At 47.2% G+C, this 25,908-nt stretch overlaps 1 protein-coding gene across 3 annotated transcripts in view; it reads left to right on the top strand.

Annotated features, from left to right (window-relative positions):
• The first annotated feature begins 1,440 nt into the window (after positions 1-1,440).
• COL6A3 (collagen type VI alpha 3 chain) overlaps positions 1,441-25,908 on the top strand; it is a 114,464-nt gene continuing 89,996 nt past the window's right edge. The window contains exon 1 of one of the 3 annotated variants that reach the window (XM_050916464.1): positions 1,441-2,001. The gene's annotated coding sequence lies outside the window, so the exon portion shown is untranslated. The remainder of the gene's footprint in view (positions 2,002-25,908) is intronic. The other 2 variants (XM_050916459.1, XM_050916463.1) reach the window with 2 other exon arrangements.

The following is a 25,908-nucleotide window of genomic DNA, read 5'->3' as shown; positions in this document are numbered from 1 at the left end:
CCAATCAACACAGCTCCAGGGATTCAACCAAGCTATACCCATATATAATAGCTGAGGATCTCAGCCCCTTATTTTGCAGGACACTTTCCTAAATGTATCAAATTCCTGCTAAGAGATTAGTTTCCTCTGAGGTCAGGTTCTCTGGAGTTGGGGTCTGTTTTCAGTATGACACACATAGTATGAATGTTTGTACTACATCTGTATATAAGTTCAAGGTTCAAGTTCCCTAATTTAAGGCAGTAGCCTACTTGATAGTGAACAAAGAATGCCAAGTGCTATTTTGAAAACTGATCATTACATCAGTATGAATGCTCCAGGGTGTTCCTTTATTAGAGCATTCCAGCAATTTTTTATGTGGCTGATATTTGAAATGCCAGAAAATCAAGAACAAACATAGTAAATCCCCCTGTGAAAATGGTTAAATCCTTTGAGAAACATTTTACTGCTAAACTATCTTGATTCCAGCCTCAATAGGGCTGAACTAAGAAAATAGAGGTAAGAATAAAGAGGTTTTCTTATCCTAATTTCTTTTATAAAAAAATCAGAACCAAACTATTCTAATTTCAATCAATGACTCCCATCATTCAGAAGGTAGAAGGTTACATAGACCATTAAATACCTGTTTGACATTTCTTGCCTGTTTGAAGAAGTAGGTTAAATTTTCTAAACTATCTAAACAATTTAGGAGCCCATGTTCCAGTTTCAAAAGTGACTTAGGCTCCAGGGCTAGATTTTTAAAGGTATTTAGTAACCTTACGATGCAGAGGGGTGTCGAATGGGATTTTAAAGAGGACTTTCACCTTGAAATCTCTACTGGTAAAAAGTTAGGCACGTTTGAAAATCCCACCAGGTGTTGTCATAGCCATATTGGCGCCAGGATATGAGATAGACAAGGGTTGGGAGTAATATCATTTAGTGGATCGGCTTCTGTGAGTGAAAGAGACAAGCTTTCAAGCTCACAAGGGCTCTTCTTCAGGGCTTGACTTTTTCACCAATAGAAATTGGTCCAATAAAAGATATTACTTTATCCACCTTGTCTCGCTAAACAAAATCCTTATCGTTTACAGTGACCTTATTTTTCAAACATTTGCAATATCACACAAAGACAACACTCACACATTGCTTGAAGATAGATTAGACAGAGGAAAAGCCTAGGAAAGTGTGCGAAAAATCCCGCTAACGCTGTCCTGTTGCAACGTAGAAGCATATTGGAACATGCCACACAGAGGGTTCTTTTTACAACCTCAGTTCTGCCTCTTGCCACTGTTTCTTTAATAACAAGAGATTCGGTATGGAACGCAGGGCTTGCTCCTATTTATTGCTCAGTCTACAACCCAGGGATGATTTTACTTGCTAGTAAAATGAAAAACCCCTTCCCCAGTTAAGGAGGAATTATTACAATAGACTGTGTGAGCCCTGTAATCCAAACAAGCAGATTTTTATTTCTAAATGTTGGAAAAGCAGACTGCATTTCCTGTTTTCTTCTTGCAGATACCCATGAAAAAAGGGGTCAAGTCAAACCCTGGCTAGCAGAGAAACAGAGCATGAAACAGCGATCCCAGTCTCAAGAGCCTCCCCACGCACAGTGACTCAGAAAGGTGATCGGAGAGGAGACAAACTTTATTTTGAAGAGCTGTGGGACAGAGGCAACGCTGGCTCTGTGACATCACCCCCGCAGAAGGGCCAGAAGAAACAACGTAATGCAAGTCTGGTTTTCATTTACAGTTTGGGTCACTCAGTGAGGCGGCCTTGACTGTAACACTGGAGAACATCCAGTTTGGAGCTGCATCCTCTACCAAAGGCAGCTCCGTTTTCTGCTGCTCCGGCCTCACTGGAAAAACTGCAAGAGGATTTTTACCATTCACAGCCCCGCGCTCACTGTGGAGAATAAACAAACTCCAGGAAGGTGAGATTGAATGCCAAGGAGAAGAGATGAGTCCAATCTGCGAATAATTTGGTGTAAAAGGCCTGGGAATAAGTAATTCTTCACATTTATTTGGGGTAAGTGTTTCTTCCTCTACAGGAGCTCCGATAGCCCAGGGTTTATTAATGCTCTATATATCACAGCTGTCCTGAGAGATTGTCTCCTGTGCTCTGAGTTTGCATGTGCTGACTTTGCAGATTTCAGGTGGTTTTAGCCAGAGCGTTATCTCCTAGTTATGAGATCAAGGAGCTAGATTCATCCAGGGTGTAATAGTTCTGAATCCTGCAGGATAAGATGACCAGATGTCCGAGATTTATAGGAACAATCTCGATATTTGGGGCTTTGTCTTATACAGGCGCCTTTTACCCCCCACTCCCTGTCCTGATTTTTCACCCTTGCTGTCTGGTCACCCTATTGCAGGGTAACATCTAGGCTGAGTTGGGTCCCATGCCAGAACCACTCAGGACACTCTTCCTAGCTCTGCTGCCTCTTCCTGTAGCTAGACACAGCTACCTGAGCAATCCTGGAGCTGGAAGCCAGCAGCGCAGCGAGAGCTGAGAGCAGAATAGGAGCAATTTTAATTTTGTGGAAGGAGAGGGGAACTGAATATGGTCCAAAGCAATTAATAGCATTTTATTGACATTGCTGACCACCGAGGTCCTGGCTTTGCTGTCCTTACTGTTGTAAATGTTGCTGCAGCCCTGTCTAAGAAGCAGCATGAGAAGGGCAGTGGAAGGGGCCGGTGGCAGGGCCAGTGCCTGAGGAGGAACTTCAGGGAGGGGCTGGGATGGTGGCAGGTCCCGTGCCCGAGGGGTGGGTGGGGGCTGGGAAGGGGCGGTGGCAGGGCTGGTACCCAAGGAGGAGCCTCAGGAAGGGACCAGGGCAGGTCTAGGGTTTGAGGGGGAGCCTCGGGGAGGAGTCGGCGCAGTGGCAGGGCCAGTGCCCGGCGGGGGGAAAGGGCTGGAAAGGGATAGTGGAGCCGGTGCCCAAGGGGGAATCTCAAAAAAGGATGGTGGCAGAGCCAGCACCCCAGGGGAGCCCCAGGGAAGGGTGGTGCCAGGGCCTGTGCCCGAGGAGGCCAGGGATGAACAGGGTGCCCCAGCCCCAGGGAAGATACAGCATGTCCGAGGGGGGCCCCAGAGAAGGGCAGTACCAGGGCTGATGCCCAAGAGGAGGTCCCAGGGAAGGACAGAGTGCCTGAGGGGGTGGCCTGGGAAAGGACAGTGGTGGAGCTGGCACCTGGGGGGGGTGGCTCTTGGGAGGAACAGTGTGCCCAAGGGGGTACCCTGGGGAACGGCGGTGGTGGGGCTGGCACACAAGGGGGGGCCCAGAGGAGGGACAATGTGCCCGAGAAGGGGGCCCTGAGGAAGGGCGGTGGTGGGGCTGGTGCCCAAGGGGGTGGCTCCGGGGAGGGACAGTGTGCCCTGGGGGGGGGCCCTGTAGAAGGGCAGTGGCAGGGCTGGTGTCCGAGGAGGGGTGGCTCCAGGGAGGGACAGCATGCCCGAGGGGGGGGCCCTAGGAAAGGGCGGTGGTGGGGCTGGTGTGCAAGAGGAGGCCCCGAGGAGGGACAGTGTTCCCAAGGTGGGGCCCTGAGGAAGGGCGGTGGCAGGGCTGGCACCTGAGGGGGTGGCTCCGGGGAGGGCTGGCGTCCGAGGGGGATGGCTCCAGGGAGGGACAGCATGCCCGGGGCGGGGCCCCTGGGAGGGCGGTGGCAGGATGCTAGTAGGGTCTGTGCCACAGCCTTTGGCTGAGCGAGGGGGTGGGCGGCTGTCGGTTGTGCTGTCCTCCCCGGGCTGCAAACGTCGTGGCTTGTCCTGCTCGGAATGACTGGTGCTGTTGGGGTGAGGGGGATGGTGGGAGAGCCAGGCTGGCACTGGCACGTTCCCGGTGGATCTGGCTCAGCTCTGTGTGGAGAGGCTGCAGGGAGTGGGGAGATCAGGTGGGCCAGCCCATGTCGGTCCAGCTGTTGGGCATGTCTGCAGCAGGAGTGCTTTTGCCTGAGGTGTTTTATTGCAATTACCTCTGAACCAGTCCCCACGGTGGGGCACACTGCCCAGTGGCAGGACACACCCTATGGCTGCACAGGAAATAGCCCTTTACTCCTTTCCTTCCACATCTTTTTTTGGCCCCCTCCAGAATGAAAAGGAAACCAACAACTCTGAGCTCTGCTCACTGCAGAGTGGGTGCTAGGGTGGGCGCTAGGGCTCTGCCAGTCCTGCCCAGCCACAGTCTCTCCCAGATCCCCCCCGCCTGGCTACTGGCCTGCCCCCAACCACCCATCCACTGTCACGCCCAGATCTGCCACCTGCCACCCACAGCCCTCACTCAGCTGCTGGACATTTCATAGCATTAGGTGACTTCTTGGAAGAGCCTCTGGGTCCCTAGTAATTTCCCGGAAGGTGAGAGGTGGCAGCTCCGTCAGTTTCCGTGCCATGTATTTGGTGCGGGTGGGGTGGGTGGGAGTGAGTAGTGGTGAGAATGGGAAGTGGTGGCCAGTGTCATTTCCTTACGGGGCAGTGGAGAAGTGGGGTTTTCCATGATCTGTCCCAGGTGCTGTGCATAGCCAGCGATTCACTCTGCAAGCTGGACCCTGGCTGTGGGCAGGGGGGTGTGCAATAGCCAGGCTCCCTGGGGAGCAAGGTGTGTTATGGAGATGCGAATCACCTGCTCTATCTAATTGCCCTGCTGGCTGAGTCCCCACCCTGCCACTTCTGTCCACACAGAGTTGTCTCCCTAGGGGGACTGATGCATGAGAGAGGTAGGAGGGGACCGAGTGATCTCAGCAAGGCCGATTCTGCTACTCATGTGCACACTGAGTGGCACCTTCCCCCTGCAGTGCTCCTGTGGAACCCAGTGGGGCTACACACAAAGGAGAGGTGGCACAATCTGGTCCTTTATATGCAATGCCCTGGAAGACTATGACTGTACTGCGGCGAGAGGGAACGGCCTGGTCTTTGTGTATACAACTGTCAATGAGAGAGACAGAGATGCCCTCCCAGGGAAACCCCGAGACTTTTATTACCGGCTGGGGCCACAAAAAATGTAGCTGGGCGTCTGCTCTTGGGGGATTTTTGCTCTGACTCAGCTCCTGCACATTTGCTCTAGCAACACGCCCCTCCTAACCAGAGCCCTTGGTGAGAAAAATGTTCCTGGCCCCAGCTGCTTCCTGACCAGACATCTGGGCCAAGATTGCTCCTGCCCCAACTCCGGCTGGCTAAAGTCAGCTTCATTCCAGTGCGACGCTGCTGAGAGGGGAAGCTCTCCCCTTATTTGTGGCTCTTCCCCTGTGGTAGCTCAAGCAGGATCTCTGGGGTCTGTCAGTTTTAATCCCATGTCTTTGCCCCCCCCATCTGATAGTTTAATCCCACTATTTGCTACTGCACTGCAGCAGGCATTTCAGAGAAAGCCTGTCATCAGAGCACCTCACATTTTAAAACTCATTTAGCTCAACACCATGCTTATGATGTAGGGCCATATACTTGTGCCCACTTTGCAGGTGGGGAGCTAAGGAACACAGAGGATAAATGACTTGCTCAAGGTCACCCAGGAAGCCAGTAGCAGAGCAGGGAATTGAACCTGGGTCTTCTGAGTCCCAGGCAAGCCCACTAACTACTTGGACTATCCCTCCTCAGCCAGCCTCCTGGCTGAATGGCACTGCCACCAGTCCCCATGGTTGAGATAATTTCACTCCCTTTCCCACCATTTCTTCAGAATACAATGGAGATATTCACGAAGCACCCCTTGAGGAGAACAAAGGAGGGGTGACTGACAGTGGATTGCGCTGTGATGGACAACGCATATAACTCCCTACATCCATGAAGCAGAACTGCCATCCAATCATGTTCTCCCCCGGATTAAGCCTTGTAGATCCATGGCTTTTGTGGGATGAGATTTTCAGGCTGAAAACTAGGGCTCTGATCCTGCTACCACTGATCTCAAAGACTATTCTTTCCCTGATTTCAGTATCATCAGAACTGGTCCCTGGGCGTAGATATGTATTCCCACGTGACAGATTAAAAACATCCTTCACTTACTTCTTACTTTGCGCTAATGATTTTGCTCTTATAATTCAGGTTTATGATCTTGACACGTGTGAAATACCTAAGGGGGGGTGAGGGAGGTATCATCAGCACCTTCGGTGAAGATATTTGCCTGAGGTTACCATTTTCCTCTTGTTTGTCAGGCTGGGATTTCATTCTATCCATCTTATCCTGGTCACATTCAGTATGAATTGTAAACCTGGCTTACAATTTTTCTCTCTGCCTCTCAGTTAAGTGTATTAAATATAGTTTGTCTCTCGGTGGTCTTTTGTGCCAGTTTTCTCCTGTGAATCAGATGTCAAGCACTGGTGTTCCACACGTCCATCACTTTTTCCGCATTTTAACGATCCGTGTTCTATATTAAGAAACCGAGCAGCGTGGGTGGAGGGGACCTGGTAGAGTAGGTTCCTACGTATAAAGAGTCATTGATTCCTGAGGGAGTTTCCTTGTTTCTTCAGCAAATACTCCCTTTCCTCTTACTAACTGCTCTGGTTCAGTCCCAGATATAAGAAGTAGAAAATAACCAGATTTTAAGCCAACAAGAGGATTTTAGAGAGAAAAATCCCTCGCAGTTCAGTATGAATTAACCACCAACCCTTCTCTCTCCTTTCCTCTCCCTTCTTTGATGTACTTGCATTTTCCCTGATGTCGGCACAAGAGGGCTGGGAAATCTGCTCCAAAGGAACCGCCTTTGAGACAGAAGGGTGTGGTATGTGGTCTTCAGTGAGGGGAGTAAGAAGAGATGCTGTAGAACTAAAATGTTTGCATTGTATGGACTCTGTTGAATGGAGAGTCTCCAAGAACTTTACTGTGGAACCTTACCCCGTGCCTCGGAGACCTGACCCAACTGCCAATGAAGTCAGCAGAAAAACTCCCAGCAGGGGGCAGATCAGACACAAGGAGAATAGGCAAAGTTAAGGAATAAAATAAGTCAACACACAATGTGACATAATTGAGATGAGCTGCTACAGCGGCTGTTCCTAACTTGTGTGCTCATTCCGTTTTCCTCTAGGGATGCATGAAACAGCTGATGGATTGCATAATAAGGCTGGGGAAGTTTACCAAGTGGGGCTCACAGAGCGCATAGATCCAGCTACTACATTTCTCATGAGAGATCACTACTGACTTTAGTTAGTGGTTAGGTAGATCAGGAACGAATCACTCCCCTTCCTATTTCTATACATCTGAAGTGGATTTGGAGGCAAAGGGCATTTTTTTTCGTTCAAACGCACATATGCAACTACCATCAGAGTTAGCACAAGTGAGAGCTACCGAGGTACAATGTGAGAAGAACATATCCCAAAACATGAAACCCAGCCTTCAGCAAAACAGGAGAGCTAAGAAAAATTGGGTAGCAATGGCAAGGTTTTCAGATGTTCTAAACCTTTTGTTTTTTGCTTAGTCCAAGTCTAACTTGCCGTCTTTGGGAGAGGACATCATCCTAATAAAACCTTCACATTTCAGGTGTCATCAGTTTTCAATATCAGTAAGCAGCTCTGCTATTAAACACTGTTTGGGCCAGTCTTCAACTGATGTGAATTGCTGCAGCTCCACTGAATTCAGTGGTGTGCCATGTCAGCTGAGGATGCATAGGAACTCTCATTGCTCTACAGAAGAAGCCTGACCTTGTTTGGTGATGGTGTTGCTTGCCACAATATGACCAATGGGTAAGATTTTCAAAAGTGCTTAAGTGATTTAAGAATCTAAGTGCCATTTTCAAAGGCGACATAAGCTCGTGAGTCCCAGATCTTCAAAGGAGTTCAGGCTCCTAACTTCCAAGAAGTTCAGCACCTGAATACTTTTGAAGACCTGGCCCTCACAAGCCTATGTCTCACTGAAAACCAGTGGGACTCAGGCATCTAAGTGTCTAAGTCATTTCTGAAAATTAGATTTAGTCTCCTAAGTCTCTTAGGAATTTTTGAAAATGTTACCCTGTACGATATGAAGAGAACAGATGAGAAAGGCACAAATTTAGAGCCTTCAGCAAGAATCTCTTATTAGCAAAGGTTATTCTGTATCATTTGTTTCTGTTTTCAGGCATCTGGCAGCATTCAGTATAGCAGATGCCTTCACCACTTGATTTCAGGGAGTATGCTATATAACAAGAAACATCTGAGTCTCCTGCAGGTATGTCAGGCTAAAGATTCAGTTAGGGAGACTTGTAGAGCAAACAGCTTTCTGCAGAATTGCTTAGACCTCCAGCTGTCAAACATTAAACATTGATTAACGTTGGGGGCCATGATTTTGACTCTGGGGTATGGTCCTCTGCAGTCTTCCAGATAACTTCAGAACTGGAATTTATTGAACAGCAGCTGTAGATGATTCAGGTCTCAGAGGACAAAGTTCCAGGAAATCAGTAACTGACTAGGAGACTTCTGAGGTAAGTATTTAGCTGGCCAATGTGGGGATGGACACTTAAAACTCATCTGACTTAAAATACAGAGTAAACAAACAATATGGCCGTTGGGGCTGTGGTTCCCTGGCTTTCTGACAGCCACTCGGCATGGCTGAGTTCTGCATTGTAGTCAGCTCTACCAGAAACAGATCATTAGTTGTTCTGTGCTGTGTCTTAGATTTCCGAAAGCAGCGGTTGTGGGTAGTGCAAACGCAAGAGTCTCTCCCTCTGTTTTGAAATGGTCATAAATTGAGTGAGGGCAAATTTGTTTTTTTTCGGTTCGTTAGGATCAGATTTTTAAAGAGGCAGAAGGAAGTTCTGTCTTTGTGGCCTCCCTCCATTACCAGAGTATCTGAGCACCTCACAATATTTATTGCATTGATCCTCATAACGCCACTGGGAGGCAAGGCAGTGCTATTGTTCCCATTATACCGATGGGACGCTGAGACAAGTAGACATTTCTGAATCGTAAAGAAAGGGCCCCTGTCTGGGGATTCCATAGCAGTCTGAGAATGCAAAGCCCTGCTTTAATGTTGTGGTTAGTCTTTTCTCTCTGGACATGCTAAGAGAAGGAGGAAACAATTTTGAGACTCCAAAATGGTTTTGTTTCTTTGCTTCCTTTCACAGTTGAGATTCCTTAGTCCCAAATTTCTTAGCAGCCAATTTTACTTCTTGAAAAATGGGCCAAATTCAGTTCCCCGTACTCCCATAAGCAGTCCCGTTGATTTAACAGGATTTCTCTTTGGTAGGGGTTAGATGGGTAAAAGGAGCTGCCAATGTGAGACCCTGACTCAGCAATGCAGTTGCATTCCTTGGTGCTGCTGCAAACCATCTGCAGAAAAAATTGGTGATGTTTTTAGGTGAAGTCAAATTCCACCCATGTTAGAAATGCTTTTTATGGGCCAGTGACTTTTCATTTTTCTCTGATGATGTAGAAGTGCCAGATGCCATAAGGGCTGAGGAGAATTAACACAGAACTTGAATACGTACATGACATTTAACATCACCTTTTTAAACAACTGCATTTAGAGGAGGAGTTGGGTTCTTTAACACTGAATTTTAATCCCAGTTCAACCGCCAGCTTGCTTTTTGACCATGGGCATTTAATTATTCTGTGCCTCAATTTCCCCTGACCAGTTTACCCATCTGCAGTCTGGAGCTCATTGAGTTTACCTAATGCAAGGGTATTGTGAGGATTCACTAATACTTGTAAATTTCTTTGAATATGACAACTACTATACTAGCAATAAATATCGTGAGTATGAAACTCACTTTGACTTTCCCCAATACTTGAGAGAACACTGTACATTCTGCTGCATATGCTGAAGAAATGTTAATCAAGGACTCCAGCAGATGGCAGCAAAAAGGAGATTACGAAACATGTCTCTTGGCAACCAGGAGACCGTTGTGACTCATACCAGAAAGAATCATATGAAGTTCAGCCAAAGCTGAGAGCTGAAGAGATAAGCATGAATGTCCTCGCTACATTAGCCTTTTTCAGTTGGTACCCTGGGATGACTGGACATTGATAACTCATGTATCAAAAAAAAATTTCTTCAGAAGTAGATCAGCAGCAGCCAGATTTACTCTCACTTTCCTGTTAGTAAGTTAGAATAGCTAAGAAGAGATGGAATTGCCTGGTTTTCTAAGACACTTAAGTCAGTTGGGCTGATTTACCCCTTTTCGTTCCTATCTGGCAAGTCTAGAAAGGGGATTTTTGTTTTGCTTGTGCTTCAGTCATGGCTTTGCCACAAGCCTTGAGCTAGGCCCAGTGTGTAGTTGCTCTGCCCAGAGGACAGAGTCATTCTCTGGGCCCTGGTTCTCCTTCAGAGAAGAAGCAATCTATGCCAACCTGGCCTCGCCCACTTCCTCAGGTGCCAAGGCTCAGTGTATTTGGGAGGTGGGGCCAAGGATAAACCCACTCCCCACCCTTTGCTGCTCATTCCCCCTCCAGATGCATGAGAGGAGGAGTAGCAGCCCCACGGAGGCTGCTCTTATTCCACACAGCTACCCTTGAAATGGGTACCCAATGGAGAGGAGTAAGGTCCTCCACCCCTGTCTCCCTGACCCTTAATTCATTTAAAAATACAAATGTTTGAGTTGTTTCTGCACACATTAATTGGAGTTATATTCTCAGAAAGAGAAACAGCCTCTGAGTGTATCTCAGAAAATACTCTGACAAGGCCTCAATTATGATCCAGGGTATGGAATGGCTTTCAGACAAGGAGATACTAGGACTGTTTAGCTCAGGGAAGAGACCACTAAAGGAGGGGTATGATAGAGGTCTGTAAAATCATTAATCAACTAGAAATAGTGAATAGAGGAGTGTTATTTGCCCCTTTCACACCATTCAAAAACGAAGGGTCACCTGATGAAATTAATATGCAGCAGATGTGGAAGTACTTTTGCACGCCGCGCACAATTAACCCGTGGAACTGAATGCCATGAGATGTTGTTATGGCCAAAAGCATAAACGGGTTCAAAAAAGAACTACATAAATTCATGTAGGATAGGTCCATCAATGGCTATTAGCCATCATGGTCAGTCATGCAACCCTATGCTCAGGGCAACCCTAAATTTCTGGCTGCCAGAAACCAGGAAGGGAAGACGTGGTAGATCACTCCAAGGTTCCTGTTCTGTGCACTCCCCTGAAGCTCTGGTCTCAGCCACTGTCAGAGACAGGAGACTGGGCTAGATGGACCATTGATCTGACCCAGAAGGCAACTCTTACTTTCTTATATTAGTTAAGTGTGAATAAAATATAGGTACAAAATGGATTGGCAAACAGACCTCTAACTGTTCTGCTCAGGTTCTGATCCTCTGGTATCTCACTGCTACTGCTATTGCCAAATTGCAGGCAGGATAATGCCATCTTGACACCAAATGAAATGTTTTTAAAGTCACTGAAGCATGACTTAGAAAGTAACAGTGCTACAGTACGTTACAGCCAAGATCTTCAATGTCCCCCTAGTGATTTGAACACCCACTGAACATTAAACTGAACGGGAAATGAGCCCCTAAATCCCACAGGCAACTTTGAAATTCTCAGCTTCTCTCTCTCTCTCTCTCTTTCTCTAATATCACATGTACTTCCATCCCCTGGAAAAAATGCAGTGGGGTGGAGGGGGAAACCTACTTTGATAGTTCAGTGGTTTCTGAATGCTGCAAGCCCTACTGAAGAATTCCATCATGTGATGAGCTGCTGATCAGTAGGGCCCTTCGGCTTAGGTTGAAGACACATGGACCCATGGCTAAAAACTGGCCGTCCCATCTAGCTGCATGCCTCCCAAAGGCCTCTGGGCTGCTTTGGACTGCCCTGGGTGCCTGCCTGGCCTGCTGCCAGTGGCTCCCCACCCAAAACGTGCAGGAATTTGGTCCCTCACCCCAATGGGATTGGCTGTCTGCATAGAGCAAGTTAATGCTGGTGGATTAACTTATGTTGGACTTTTCCTTGCCTCATGCACTCATTTTGGGAGGGCTGAAGGTGCTAACTCTGATCAGCCTATAGATCCCTCCTGCTAACGCTGGGATCACAACTGACAGACATGCCACTCTGCCATTGTCTACTCCAGCCTGCCACCTCTATTGGCTCCGTAACCCACAGCGGGTGTGTTTAATGCTTGTACTAAGTAGATCACCTCTATTCCCTATTACTTATCCCTCTTTGCTTTGGGAGCACTGCATGTAGATCCATGCTTCCTGTCTCCCTCAGCCGCTGCCCATGGCCTCCCAAGGCTGAACAGAGCCCAGAGGAAGCTGCACAATTAGAGAGGGAATCTAATGAGCTACCATGACTCCATGCTTTTGGGTTGGCTACCATCTTGGCTGGCATACCAGGTATTGAACCATGGCCCTCCAGAGCTAAAAAGCGCGAGCGGCTACAACTTGAGCTAAAAAGCAACAAGGAGTCCTGTGGCACCTTATAAACTAATAGACGTATTGGAGCATGAGCTTTCGTGGGTGAATACCCATTTTGTCAGATGCAACTTTGTCATGCATCTGATGAAGTGGGTATTCACCCACGAAAGCTCATGCTCCAATACGTCTGTTAGTCAATAAGGTGCCGCAGGATTCTTTGCTGCTTTTACAGATCCAGACTAACATGGCTACCCCTCTGATACTTGAGTTCAAGCATTCAGACTGCAGCTGCGGCTCATATCCTCCGTGGACAGGGCCCAGAAAGGGACCTGTAACACACACTCACTAATGTCTTACAGACCTCAGCCCCTTCGCCCTATGGAGAATGTCATACGGACATGGGCCTAAATCTGCCTTCTGTCCATGAAATGAAACGTACCTCATTTGCATATTAGAGATTATTGGCACAAAAGCAATGCATGCATTTGTTTAATGTAATACTCAGATACAGTCCTGGATCTCAACAGAAGATTTGTACCCCTTGATCTGTGTTCTTTTGAGGCAATGCATTACGTGGATTGCTAACTGCGTATGCCTAGTAAGCACCAAAAAATGCCTGCAAGAGAGAGGAGAGACTTCATCCCCTTATTTGTATAATTTTAGCTCTGTAGATAGGTTTTGCGTTTTGCTAGCCGGGAGCTCTGAAGCAGAGTATTCTGCCCGGGCACCTCCAGCCCCCACCATGCCCCTGCACTGCGGGAACTAGCATAGAACTCTCTGTGCATCAGCTGAAAGTTCTCCAGTGGTGGGGGAACGGTGAGTTGCCACTTTAGAGCAATGCCATGGGTCCCTAGCACAGGTCAATACATCTCCTCCACGAGTTAAAGCTTGTGATGTTTCCAGTCATCTCAGCCCAGGGGGCAGCAGGTTGGGAACATTCCGACATATCTCCGTTTGCTGGCTCTGAACAGTCCATTGCTACCTCTCCTGTCCAGAGCTGACGTTGGTGCCATTATGATTCTATTCCCTTCCCTCTGCAGCTTCAGTGCCATTTTGGGTGTCTCTTTGGCGTCCAGATTTCACAAATAAATCCCTATCTATTGCTCATTCTGAAAACACTGTATAGCTGGATATTTGAATTTAATGGGAATATTGAAACCACATTGTAATTATTCCCCTTGGACACAAACACACACACTGGAGTCATATCCACACACCCCCTTCCCCTCAAAACCAGTCGGGCCAGATGAGACATGTGCAGTGAATCAGAGTGATATGAAACAGCTGGACGAAGTTTTTCCTGCCTTTCATGTTCAGATCTTTTAGCTCTCATCATCCGCTTTGCACGTCTTTATTTTTAAAACGAGGCTCTAGTGAAAAAACAAATAAAAAATGATTTTAGAAAGTCAGTTTTAAACATCCACTAGAAATACAAAGTTATGTACAATGTCAAACTTTACGCACACAAGGCAGAAAATAGCTGCTGAGAAAATATTTAAGGAAATCACTTTACTATGTTAGTAGTAAAAATGATTGCCTTTTGAAAGGGTTATTACTAACAGATGGATATTATTTGATGCAATAGAGTACATACGTTGTCTTAAGGGGTCAGTACGTACTATATACATACACTGTAGCCAGACATGGTATTTGGAAATTTCAGTTTTATGTGACTGAATCTTTCCACACATAAACTATTAGTGAAATTGTTCTGCAATCTTTGTATGAATTCTAATCAGTGCAAGCAAATGTCCAGCAGTTCCAAGTTTACTAAAAGCTTGTCATCCCCACAGAGATCTCAGTCCCAACTTTCTCACATTTGCAGACTGGTGGCTCAATCCTTATCAAGCTTTCACACACTGAGAAAAAAAACTTTCCATGAAAATTTAAGGAAGTTCCCAAGGAAAAAAACTTTGTTAACATGGTAGTAAATCTGTAAATAAATATCTACCACTTTCAAACAATATTATTCGAACGTTGACGTTACAATATAACAAAACATTTGAAAGGAAAGACATTCAGAGGTGTGGTTGCTTGAAAGTCAGGAACTTAGAAGGCTGTAATGCAAGAAGCCCATTTGCCATAATGTCTGGAAGGGCTTAATCATGAGTGGACCTGCATGACTACACAGGGCAGTAAGGGACATGTGGTATCCCTTATTTCCCTACACAGGCTTCGTGCATCACAGGTTACGACACACTGCACAGAATAGCCACTAGGAAGTTGCTACCCTTCCTCTTCCTGTGCTGCTGGGTTGGGAGTGGGCGAGAAGGGGTGGGGGATGGGTGTATTCTTGGTTCTTCCCTCCCCACCTTGAACGCATTGGCCTGCAAAGCTGAACTGACGTGCAAGGGGAAGTGAGCTGTGATAGGGACAAGGCTGGTGCAGTTTACTTCCCCCATGCAGCAAGGGGGAAGCAATTGGTCTTTGTTTGGTTTCTACCCTTCTCTTGAGGCAGTGTGGCCGTTTCTAAGGGCAGACTGCAGGTTTCCAATACCCTTAACTCTGCTCCTTCTCTTACCGGTAGAACGGTTTCATTTCATTCCCCCTCTTGTGCTGGGGATTCATAGAGTGCTCACGAGCATAGCTTCCTGGATGTCTGTGTGGCCCCATTAATCTTCTAAACCATCAGGCTATCCAGGTCCTCCCACTCTTGTCTCCAAGCCTTATGCCACGCAGTGCCCCCGATTGATCCTGTCTGCCACGCCCCGCCCTTTTCCTCCTGCAAGTCTTGCTGCAAGCCTTTCCCTGGCACTTCTGAGCATGCCCGTGGGAGGGACGTATGAGGAAGGTGAAGGAAAGGATGAGGTTGTTAGAGTGCTGATGGTCGCAAGACATGTGCATCGACAGCCTCAGCAACGTCATTTGCTGATTCCTGTGGCCTTCCTCCACCTATCCCTCGTCACCCCTCAGTCCGTGTTTATCTCTTTTCCTGGCATGGCTTGTCTAAACTTAGGCCCCCTAGCCTGTGAGCCAGGGGCCTGCAGGGCCCTGCTAACTGAGTAAGGCTCTGCGGGGGCGCAGCAATCTACTTACTGAGCAAGCAGCTCCAGGATCGGGGTTTTAGATGGGAAGCTCTTTGGGGCAGGTTTTGTCGATTCAATCAGTGTACAGTGCCCAGCACAAATGAGCGCCCTGATTCCTAACTGGGGCCTTCAGGCTGTACCCTAAAAAATAATAAACTGGAGTAACACATTGGTGAATCAGACCCTTTGGCCTTAGCTGTAGAAATCAATAATTAAATCAGAGGACCCTAAATTAGCTTCTTAGGTTCCCCCCCAAACTAGCAGATGCTGCCTACACCAAAATGTATTTCTGTGTCTCTAAGGAGCCCAGCAGTTTCAGTAACTGAGCCGAATAACACATTGCACCAAGGTATGAAATATTATTATTACTTGTACATCACCACAGAACAGTGACCGCCATTGAAAATCAGCCCACTTTAATTTAGGTCCCTAAATATGGAGCCAGATCCTAAAAGGTATTTAAGTGCCTAATTCCCACTGGGAATCAGGCACCTAAATGCCTTTGGAGGTCTGGGCTTTTGGTAACCAATTCCAAGCATCCAAATTGGAAAAGTCTCTGCACTTCATTTTAAAAATTAAGCCCACTCCTGCTCCCACTGAAGAACTGAATGACCAGCTATTAACTTCAGTGGAAGCAGGCTTGGGCCCAGGCTTGTCACCCAGGCTTGCTTACAGCAGAAGGCATAGTAAGACAGAGGCATGCATTACCTTTCCAGCAGCCTTCCTCATTGCTTCCCTCCCAGGAGTGATTCCAAGCTGGCAGGAAGCTTCATTCTCTCTGACCTCCCCCTTACTTCCTGCTTACTCTGTGCAGCTGCTAAACTTTCACCATTACTAAGCAAGTGACTCTCTCTTGTGATTGGGACAGCGACATAACAGTGTTGCCAACAGGGTTCCTAGGTGTCCGATTTTCGATAGGAACTCCCGGTCGAAAGGGGACCCTGGAGGCTCCAGTCAGCACTGGTCAGCTGTCAAAAGTCTGGTCGGTGGCACAGTGGGGCTAAGGCAGGATTCCTGCCTGCCATGGCTCCGCATGTCTCCCGGAAGCAGCAGCATGTCCGCGCTCCAGCTCCTACACATAGGGACAGCCAGAGGCTCTCCATGCTGCCCCTGCCCCACGCTCCAGCTCTGCAGCTCCCATTGGCTGGGAACTGAGGCCAATGTGAGCTGTAGGGGCGGCGCCTGCGGAAGGGGCAGCTCACAGAGCTGCCAGGCCATGCCTCCACGTAGGAGCCAGAGAGGGGAAATGCTGCTGCTTCTGGGAGCTGCCTGAGGTAAGCGCCACTCAGAGCCTACACCCCTAACCCCTCCCACACCCCAATCCCCTGCCCCAGTCCTGATCCCCCTCCTGCCCTCCAAACTCCATGTGCCAACTGGGAGCACCCTCCAGCACCCCAAACACCTCAACCCAGCCTCACCTCAGAACCCACACCCCCAGCCCAAACCCCTCACCCCTCTCACACTCCAACCCCCTGAGCCAGTCCAGTGAAAATGAGCGAGTGAGTGAGGGTGGGGAAAGCAAGCGGCAGAGGGAGGGGGGATGGAGTGAGCAGGGGGGTCTTGGAGAAGGGGCGGGGTAGGGGTGGGGCCTCAGAGGAGGGGTGGGAAGGGGTCAGGGCAAGGGCGTTCGGTTTTGTGCGAGAAGAAAGTTGGCAACCTTAGTTACCAGCTCTCAGCTTTTCTCATGAAGGTTGATGTTTTACTTAATATCCCTATTCCTGGAGTCATGTTATTATGTGAGGCTCTCAGCTGCCATTTAAAATAAGTTTCTAGCCCTCATGGGTACAGGGAAAAGCTTGAGAATGTGACCTGAATGCATCCCAAAGGTGCCAAAAGCTGAAGGCAAATAAAAAGATTAACAAATGTACTTTGTAAACTATCTCGTGATATTCAAGTCAGTCTTCGGATATCTTGGGGTCCAGCTCATGATTTTTAGATATGTGGGGCTGACAATCTAGGGTATATAGAGTGAGAAGAATAATGTTTGCCTATATTGCAGGAGTGTTGCAAGGAAATTTAAGGTTTTGAAAGCCCCTCGAGATCCACAGAGGAAGACTGAGTAAGAGGGAGGATGGTCTTGTGGTTAAGTCCCTGGAGTGGGAGGCTGGTGAACTGGCTTCAATGCCTTGATTGACCCCAGCCCTTCTGGGTGAACTAGGGCAAGTTACTTGGTTGAGATTTTCCAGGCCACCTGTAGACTTAGATGAAAATGAATGGGAATTAAGTACTCAAATTGCTGAGGCAGCACTGAAAATCCCACCTTTAGTTCCTTTGTGCCTCAGTTCCCCATCTTCATAATGGGAATAACAACATCTAGCTCTTACATGGACCTTTTCATCAGTAGATCTCAACACACTTTGCAAAGGAGGTCAGCACTATTATCCCCATTTTAAAGATGGGGAAAGTGAGCCATAGAGCTGGGACTAGAACCCAGTCTCCTGAGCTCTATTGTACAATTCTGCCTCCCATCCCATCCCAACGGTATCATGAGGAGAAATAAAGTAAAGACTATGAGGCACTCAGAGACTACGGTAAATAAGGGCCGTATATATATTAGATAGACAGACTGACACTGTATTTTCTTTCCTCCGTTGTCTTGTCTATTTGGACAATAAACACTTTGGAACAGGGACCAGCTCTGTGTATATGAACAGTGCCTGGAATAATGGATGGTTAGGGTCTCTATGAATAAAAACGGAGGGCTTTATAAATGCAACGTGACAGTGCTGCTGCTAAGTTGCAGACACCTTTTTCACTAATGCATGGGGGGGAGAAAGTCACATTGTAGTAAAGTATCATTGATAATTATTTGGTCTTTATTAACAGCACATGGTGTGTACAGGTGTTTGAGATTCTTTTAGGTCTTTTAACGCTCCACAATATTTTTTTCTTCCTAGCCTGGGACTAGAATGTGCAACCTAAACATACTAAAAAGTGTTTCCTTCATATTAAAGAACCTCTTACAAATATATTTTTTATGGTATGCTGTATTTCAGAGCCTGTAAACAATTTAGGAAAATGACTTACAGCTGTTTAATATTAAAACAGAAAACCAAAATTGTTCGGATGGGCCCTTTCATATTAGCTGGAAACAGATTGTCTCAGTTTGTGAATATTCTTTCCCATCTCCCTACAGACCAGCTGTAATATACTGTGGCATGTTTGATAAGATGAAATACAGGTCTAATATAATATACCTTTCAGAAAAATTTGCAACAGAAAAGCTTCAAAAACAGACTCCAACGAGAAACTGCTGAACTGGAATTAATTTGCAAACTAGATACCATTAACTTGGGCTTGAATAGAGACTGGGAGTGGCTGGGTCATTACACAAAGTGAATCTATTTCCCCATGTTAAGTATCCTCACATCTTCTTGTCAACTGTCTGGAATGGGCCATCTTGATTATCACTAAAAGTTTTTTTTCTCCTGCTAATAATAGCTCATCTTAATTAATTAGTCTCTTAGAGTTGGTATGGCAACTTCCACCTTTTCATGTTCTCTGTATGTATATAGATGTTCTTACTATATGTTCTATTCTATGCATCCGATGAAGTGGGCTGTAGCCCACAAGAGCTTATGCTCAAATCAATTTGTTAGTCTCTAAGGTGCCTGTTCTTTTTGAGAAAAATATCAATCTTCTCATCAAATGAAAGATGTTATTCACATTTAGGTGAATATGGACAGCAAAATTCTGAAGCCACTTTTTGGCTTATGCATTTTATTTCAGATATTTGATTAATGGCAGACCTCATTTTAATCCCAATTGATGAAACTAATGTTAATAAACAATCACAGCATGAAACATCCACTTGTCCGGTATTTCTAGAATCCCACTTTCCCACAAGGGGATTTTACCAGTATGATTTAATGGGAGGTCAGTGTTAACTGTTCTTCTCATTTTTTTTTTGCAAATCTAGCTCCTACAAATACTTACGTATTTGAGTCATTTTACACAGGTGAATAAACCCATTGAATTCAATGGCTGGGACAATTCATACATGTAAGCTTTTGCAAGGTCAGTTTGCCAGTTACTTCAGTGGGGCCAGGATTTCACCCCTTTTTGCAGTTTGGAAAGGATTATGCAGTAGGTCTTCCAAGAGAGCAATCTGTGGCAAGGTCCTACAAAGAAAGGAGGAGTCAGCTGGCTCAGTGACCAGATGTTCAAATAGATAACAGCTTTGTGTGAAACAGCACTGAGTTCTCCAATGGTTAGCATGTAATTGTCACAGGATCTTCCTGCGTGAACTACTGTCTTACAGTTGACAAACTGATTGAATGTAAAATATATCTGGCCAGATCCTCAGCTGGTATAAATCAGTGTAGTTCCAGTAAAGCTAGCGGTGCAACATTGATTTTATACCAGCTGAGGCTCTGGGCCCAGATTCTCCAAGGTATTTAGGCACCTTACTCCCATGGGAATTCCCAAGGATTACATTACTTTGTTGAGGTCCTAGAATGATGATGGTTTAATATTTGTGTTGGGCTTGCTCCCAGAGGCCCTGGCAACATGTTGCTTTTTAAAATGTTATATCTCCCTTGTTTCCTGTTTGTAGTCACAGTTCACCAGGATTAGAAATAAAGATCCAGGTTGCCCCTTCCATGGAGGAACATGCCAGAGAGGGCCAGAGCTGGCGGATATAGGGTGACCAGATAGCAAGTATGAAAAATCAGGATGGGGGTGGGGGGTAATAGGAGCCTATTTAAGAAAAAGACCCAAAAATCGGGACTGTCCTTATAAAATCAGGACATCTGGTCACCCTACGCGGGCATCCCCTGGGTTTTCAGGCACTCCTCTCTCTCTAATGGGAGGAATTTGGGGGTAGACTCAGAGTGGCTGGGCACAAGGCTCCCCCACCCCATAGATCTATGGGGAAGGGCATTTCCCCCACATAGGCAGGTGATCAGCAGTGTGGATGGTGCATGGCAGAGCTGGACCATCCTTCCCTTTGAAAGCAGGGCTCCATCACCTGAGCAACCCTTTGTAGGTGCTTAGAAATAGTGGGCTTGATTGGCCACTGGGTTTCTCCAGCTTCCTGCCAGTGTAAACCTACTGGAATCGCATCACCGAGGCATAAGACTGGCAGAAAGCAGCGGGGAATCAGCTCCCCAGGTAAATCAGTTATGAAAATAACCAGGCAGGGGCTGTTGGGGAACAGTGACAGAGAGAAGCCTACAGGTGTTAAAGCTGCCACTGCTGCTATCTTCAATCAGGATTTCTGGGCAGCAGAGCAGCAAACGCTACTGCAGAGCATGGCTGCCCCCATGCTTCATCCTGTCTGGCCTCCTTCCCGCCACGTTTCAGAGGGAAAACAGCCCCTGAAACACCTCTGGAAGGGATTTCTCAAGGCTGTTAGGGAGTGGTGAGATGATAATGGCCTGGTAGGTATCCCTCCTTCCCTTCCTCCCAGCTTGGAAGAGTTTTGTCTTGCTTTGACTGGATTGGAACCTTTGCTTGTCAATTAAAAATGGTCATAATGCCCTGTGCTATGTTGGTTGCCTTTAAAAGGCCACCCTGCCTTACATGTGGGTTGGGAAATAATTGCAATGTCTTGCCTATTGCTTTGGGTTAGCTGTTGGCATATGTTGACTTTTTAATAGCAAGTACTTCATAGAATTGGAAGGGACCTCAAAAGATCATTTAGTCCAACCCTCTGCTCAAAGCAAGACTAATCCCCAAATGGCCCCCTCGGATTGAGCTCACAACCCTGCGTTTAGCAGGCCAATGCTCAAACCACTGAGCTATCTCTCCCCACCATCATTACTTGGGGTAATGATTGTTTGCTAACAAGGAAATAAAGTGCTGCCTTTGATTTTTCTTATTCAGTGGCTTTAACGCTGTGAAGCAAAGAAGTGCAACTAGAAAGAGTGGCAGGATAATCCAGCTGTTCATATAATCTGGGAGAGTAAACACTGTGAATTCTTTCACCCGAATAGGAAGAAAAATGTATGTCTTGTGGGCTTTCAGTAATTCATCACAAAGCAAGTGAGCGTTTCCTATATCTCTAGCAGTTCCTTGAAACACATAGGGCCAGATTCTCAGCTGGTGCAAATCAACCGTATTCCGTGGAAGTCAATGGAGCAACACTGATTTCATCAGCTGAGGATCTGGCTCAGCATACCTCCTCTAGTTTCAATTGAAACCCAGTGGGACAATCATGAAAAGAGCATGTGTGAAATTGTCCCACTGTGTGCAATTAACTTCTCAGGTGCTGCTTTATTTGTGCATTTCAGATGATCGAGGGTGCCTGGATTTATTTCCAGCTGGTTTTTTGGTCAGCTGTCTGGCTTCCAAGGCTTTGTTACAAAATCTTGTTATTCTTTTCATTGAAGGTCTTGGATTCCCTTGCATCACTTAGGAGCACTGAGTTAATTGAGTTGGCAAGAACAGCAGAAAACAGTGAATGTAATTTTTTAAAGCTGACTTGGTTTAATCATTTGACTTATTTGAATCTCTTCTGGCTCATTTGATTACATCATGTCCTTCGGGGGGGGGGAAGAGAAATATTAAATCAGTACATTTTATACTTGGATGATATTTATCAGCTACAAAGTATTCCTGGGGTATGCTATTTAAGATTGGAAGCAAGTCTTAAATCATAAACTCACCACCAGTATGGCAGCATATCTGCTGTCATACTAAGGGCTATATTCTTCCAGCTGATTTGCCATGTGGATGTCAGATAAAAAGCTTACATAAAGTATTATCTTGGCTACAACATATAAAGTTATTCTTGGGACACTTCCATATTCGTACTACGAGATCATCCCCACACAGGAGGGGATTCCACAGAGGGGACCGGAAACGTGCAAGATTCCTGTAGTTATTCTGCAGATCAGACGAATTAAGGTGCTTGAACTTGGAATGAGGTTTCCATGCCTGCCTTTGGTGTCCCTTAAAGGGTGAAGTGAGTAGAATTGCTATCCCAGGCAGATTGTCAGTCTGGCAGTGGCTTAATAAGAAAAGAACTAGCAATAGAAAGAAATGTTGATCAGTGCACCATGCTCCTGACTGGGTGGCCTCCAATGGCCAGCTGTAATCCTAACTTTTTTTTTAAATCGGGGAACTACAGTTAACTAAGTGAAGCACAGGTAAAGAGTGGATCGTCCAAGTCCTTGACAGAGGTCTAACTATACAAACTCCTGAGCCACAGAGACTGTGGCTTAGATCCTGGCCCATGCTAAGTTCATTGAATTGCCAGAGTGGCACAAAAGGATCTTAAAACCTCCTTATATGGGGATCTGGGATTCCCTCCAACCCCCAAGCTTGTCATTCCCGAATTTTTCCTTGTGCTGTAAAATAACTCGGCTGGGTGCGATCACAGACTTTGTCCCTGGGCAGGTTTTAGTAACAGGCAGCCACATAATGTCTAACGTCACATCACACGTTGCATCTAGTGGGGAGGAATATGAGGGGATCAGGTGGAACCACCCCTTTGGGCCTACCAGACCAGAGCTGTGTATGTTAAAGAAACACTAGGACCTCTGTGGTTTTCCCCGTGGGCTGTGGGAAGAAAGCACTTGCCAGAAGGAGCCAGCCCCCGGGGCCATAGGCACTGAAACCATCAGGAGTAGGCAGCCAGGTCTGACATCATCAAAATGTTCACTATGGTTTTGACAGGACATTCTCTTCCCTGTGCTGATTGGCTGCTTGCTCCAGCCCATCCTGCCCTCTTCCCCTCAGCCTCATTCCACCTGCCTGCCACACTCCCCTCCGTCTTCTCCCTCGCTCTCCCCTTGCCCTTCGGCTCCACTAAGCCGCTCCCAGCACTGCTCCCAGGAAAGGCTGCGCTCTGTGGGTGAGAACCCCGGGGTGTTTTGTATCAGCTGTCTCCTCCGGTGCCCCCTGGGTGGGGCCGTCTCGCAATTCACCCTCCAGCCAGGTCACATTTTAGACACACCCCTTCCGGGGTAACAAAAGTCCAACTAAAAGTCCCAACGGAAAGGATCTATTTACCCACTTTGAGGCTATTCCTCAACCCACCCTTGAGGCTCAGTCTTCAGCCCCACTCTGGGCTTAGTACTTCTTATCTTAGGCCTGTGCGCCCTGTTCTTGGGGCTGCTAGGGGAACCCCAACCCACCGTCTGCTATGGGCTCCAGTCCAGGGACCCTGTATTAAGCAACTCTTGCAGACATCTGTTTATTTGGGCCACATCCTATGTCTGAGCCCTTTGTGCTGCTTCCTTCTAGCCTGTGCTTAACACAGCCTCCCCTCTGGTTCCCAGGCCTCTGGCTTCTCCTTGGGTCCTCCTAGCTCTGTCTTTTTCTCGCTCAGGACTGCCTCCGTGCCTTACCCCCTCTCCCGGGCCCACCACAGGGAATAATTCCAGCCCTGTGGCCTTCTTCACACTGTCTTCCCCAAACCTTTTCCAGAGAGCAGTGGCTGCGCACCTCCTCTCTCCTGGGTTTCTCTGTCCTGGGTCCCTGTCCTGGACCACCCCGTAGCTTTCACTTCCTCCTTTTGTGAGGAGGACCCAGCACCTCCCCAGCTGGGCCTGACAACCAGTCAAACCCGACATGTCCTCCAGGAGCAGCCAGGTGGGCTAATTGAGCTCTCCCTCCTGCTAACCCTTTGGTCACCCCATCCCACCCACCCCAAAACATGTTAAAAGAAGCTGGTGCTAACATACTGTTGGCCTGTCATCACTCTGGTGACTCTGCTTGGGTGCTCCAGCCCTTCCCCTACCCTTTGCCTGCCTTAGCTATTTAGACTGCAGGCTCTTTGGGGCAGGGATTGTTTCCTGCTCTATGATTGTACAGCTCCTGGCGCAATGGGCCCTCAAGCTTGATTGGCCACTGTAATAAGTAATACATAATAACAACAGAGGCCTAGCCATTTTCCTGTTGCACTTGGAAGGAAGCATCTTGGCCTGGCTGTGGCCAGGATATAATATAGTTTGCTTTCAGCCTTTTTGAATTTCTTTATGCTTCAGTTATGCTGAACTCTCTTTTATAATGGATGCTCCTGGACCTAATGATTATTCTTATTCCTTATTTGCGTTGCAGCCGTACTTAGGAGCCCTGATCATGGCGAGGTATTGTACACACCCACTCAACAAAAAGGCATCTCCTGTCCCAGCAAGCTCACAATCTTCTCTTGGTAACAGTCACATGCCACCAGTCTGAGAAAAGAAAGAATGAGAAACCACAGTGAGATGCCCAGCTGGCATTTATTGGCATAGCTCCGTTGACATTGCTGGAGCTATGCTGCTTTGCATCAGCTGAGGACCTGGCCCTTGCTGACAGATTTTATGGAAATGTTTTCTGCTCCTGCTGGTTTCCTATGACAGAACATGCCTCTGTTGGAGCCAGTAGGGTACCTGTGTCTCTCTGCTCTTTCCTTTGCATTTAGGGCTAGATCGTGGGTTAGGCAGTACATCTGGCAGGGTTGCCAGGATGACTAAGAAACTCCTTTATGCCCCTATGTTGGTTACCCAGGCTTTGGGTCCAGGTGCACAGAAGTGAGCAGGAAGGGAGGGGTGGGGCATGGATGCCAGGCTCCGCCTCCTCAGTGCACAGGCTTGTACTGCTAAACCAATGCATGGGGAAGGAGAGTAGGAATTTGTTGCTGTACAGGCCATGAGTAAGTTACTATTCCATGGAGCATGGAGGACAGAAGTGGGGTACTATGTGTTTCCTGGAACAGAGCAGTAATGCACCGTCCCTTCCTATGGGCTGGGGCCTGGTGGCATGATCTAGCCCTTATGTAGGAAGGGGCTCTGATCAGTGCTCCACCAAACTTCATCTATGCAGCGCTGTCTGTTTCCCACTATTTGTGGTATCTTCTGCTCATATGAAAATGTTTTCCTTATCAGATTGCCATTTCCCATTTGGCGAACACTGTCTCTCTTTTGAAATTCACACACCTGGTTTTTGCCTGTCAATACCCACTTCCATCTTCTAAATGACGTATCATGCCAAAACATGTCATAATTTGTGCATCAGCAATGCCAGCAACACACATCCAAATACTGTTGTACTTAAGTGATGCTACAAACCCCCCAGAAGTCATATAAAAGGTCGGCAAATGGGACAGAACGAATGTCATCGAGAACAGAACGTAACCTGTTACGGGACAAATCTTCTTCCCAGTTACCCGAGTGGAATCCTATTGAAGGCAGTGGGCTAAATTCAGCCTTGGCATAACCAGCACAGCTCCCATTGAAATCAGAGGGCATTATGTGTTCTGATGCCAGTGCCGAATTTGGTCCAACTACATTTCACTGTAACCGCGAAGAGGATTTGTCCCGGTTATGGTACCTTTTCATTCACAGACCTCTAGCAGAAGTCAGCGTGAGTTCTAAGTAAAACATTAATACCAGGAGAGGAATTTTTGGTATTTATTAACAGGGATGGGAGGGCTTGTGGCCGGTGATGATGCTCTATTGTTGCGCCTCCTGCTGGTCATCTCAAGAATTATCTCTCTCCTCAGCCTGGAGTGCCCTTTACAGGCTGGTGTCTCACCTGCCGCTGGCCCCGTGCCCCTCCCAGACCCTGGAGCCCTCCTATGTCAGGATTCTGCCCCCACAGTAACCCACAATCTGGGTCTCCCCACCCACAGGAAACCCCTATCCCCACCTTGCCTCAGTGGCTAGTGCCAGTCATCATCTAGCCCCCACTCCCTGGGGCAGACTGCAGTCTGTAAACCACTCATCATCAGCAAGG

Source organism: Gopherus flavomarginatus, chromosome 10, assembly GCF_025201925.1.
Source record: "Gopherus flavomarginatus isolate rGopFla2 chromosome 10, rGopFla2.mat.asm, whole genome shotgun sequence".
NCBI lineage: Eukaryota > Metazoa > Chordata > Testudines > Testudinidae > Gopherus > Gopherus flavomarginatus.
This window is presented reverse-complemented; position numbering and strand designations above follow the sequence as displayed.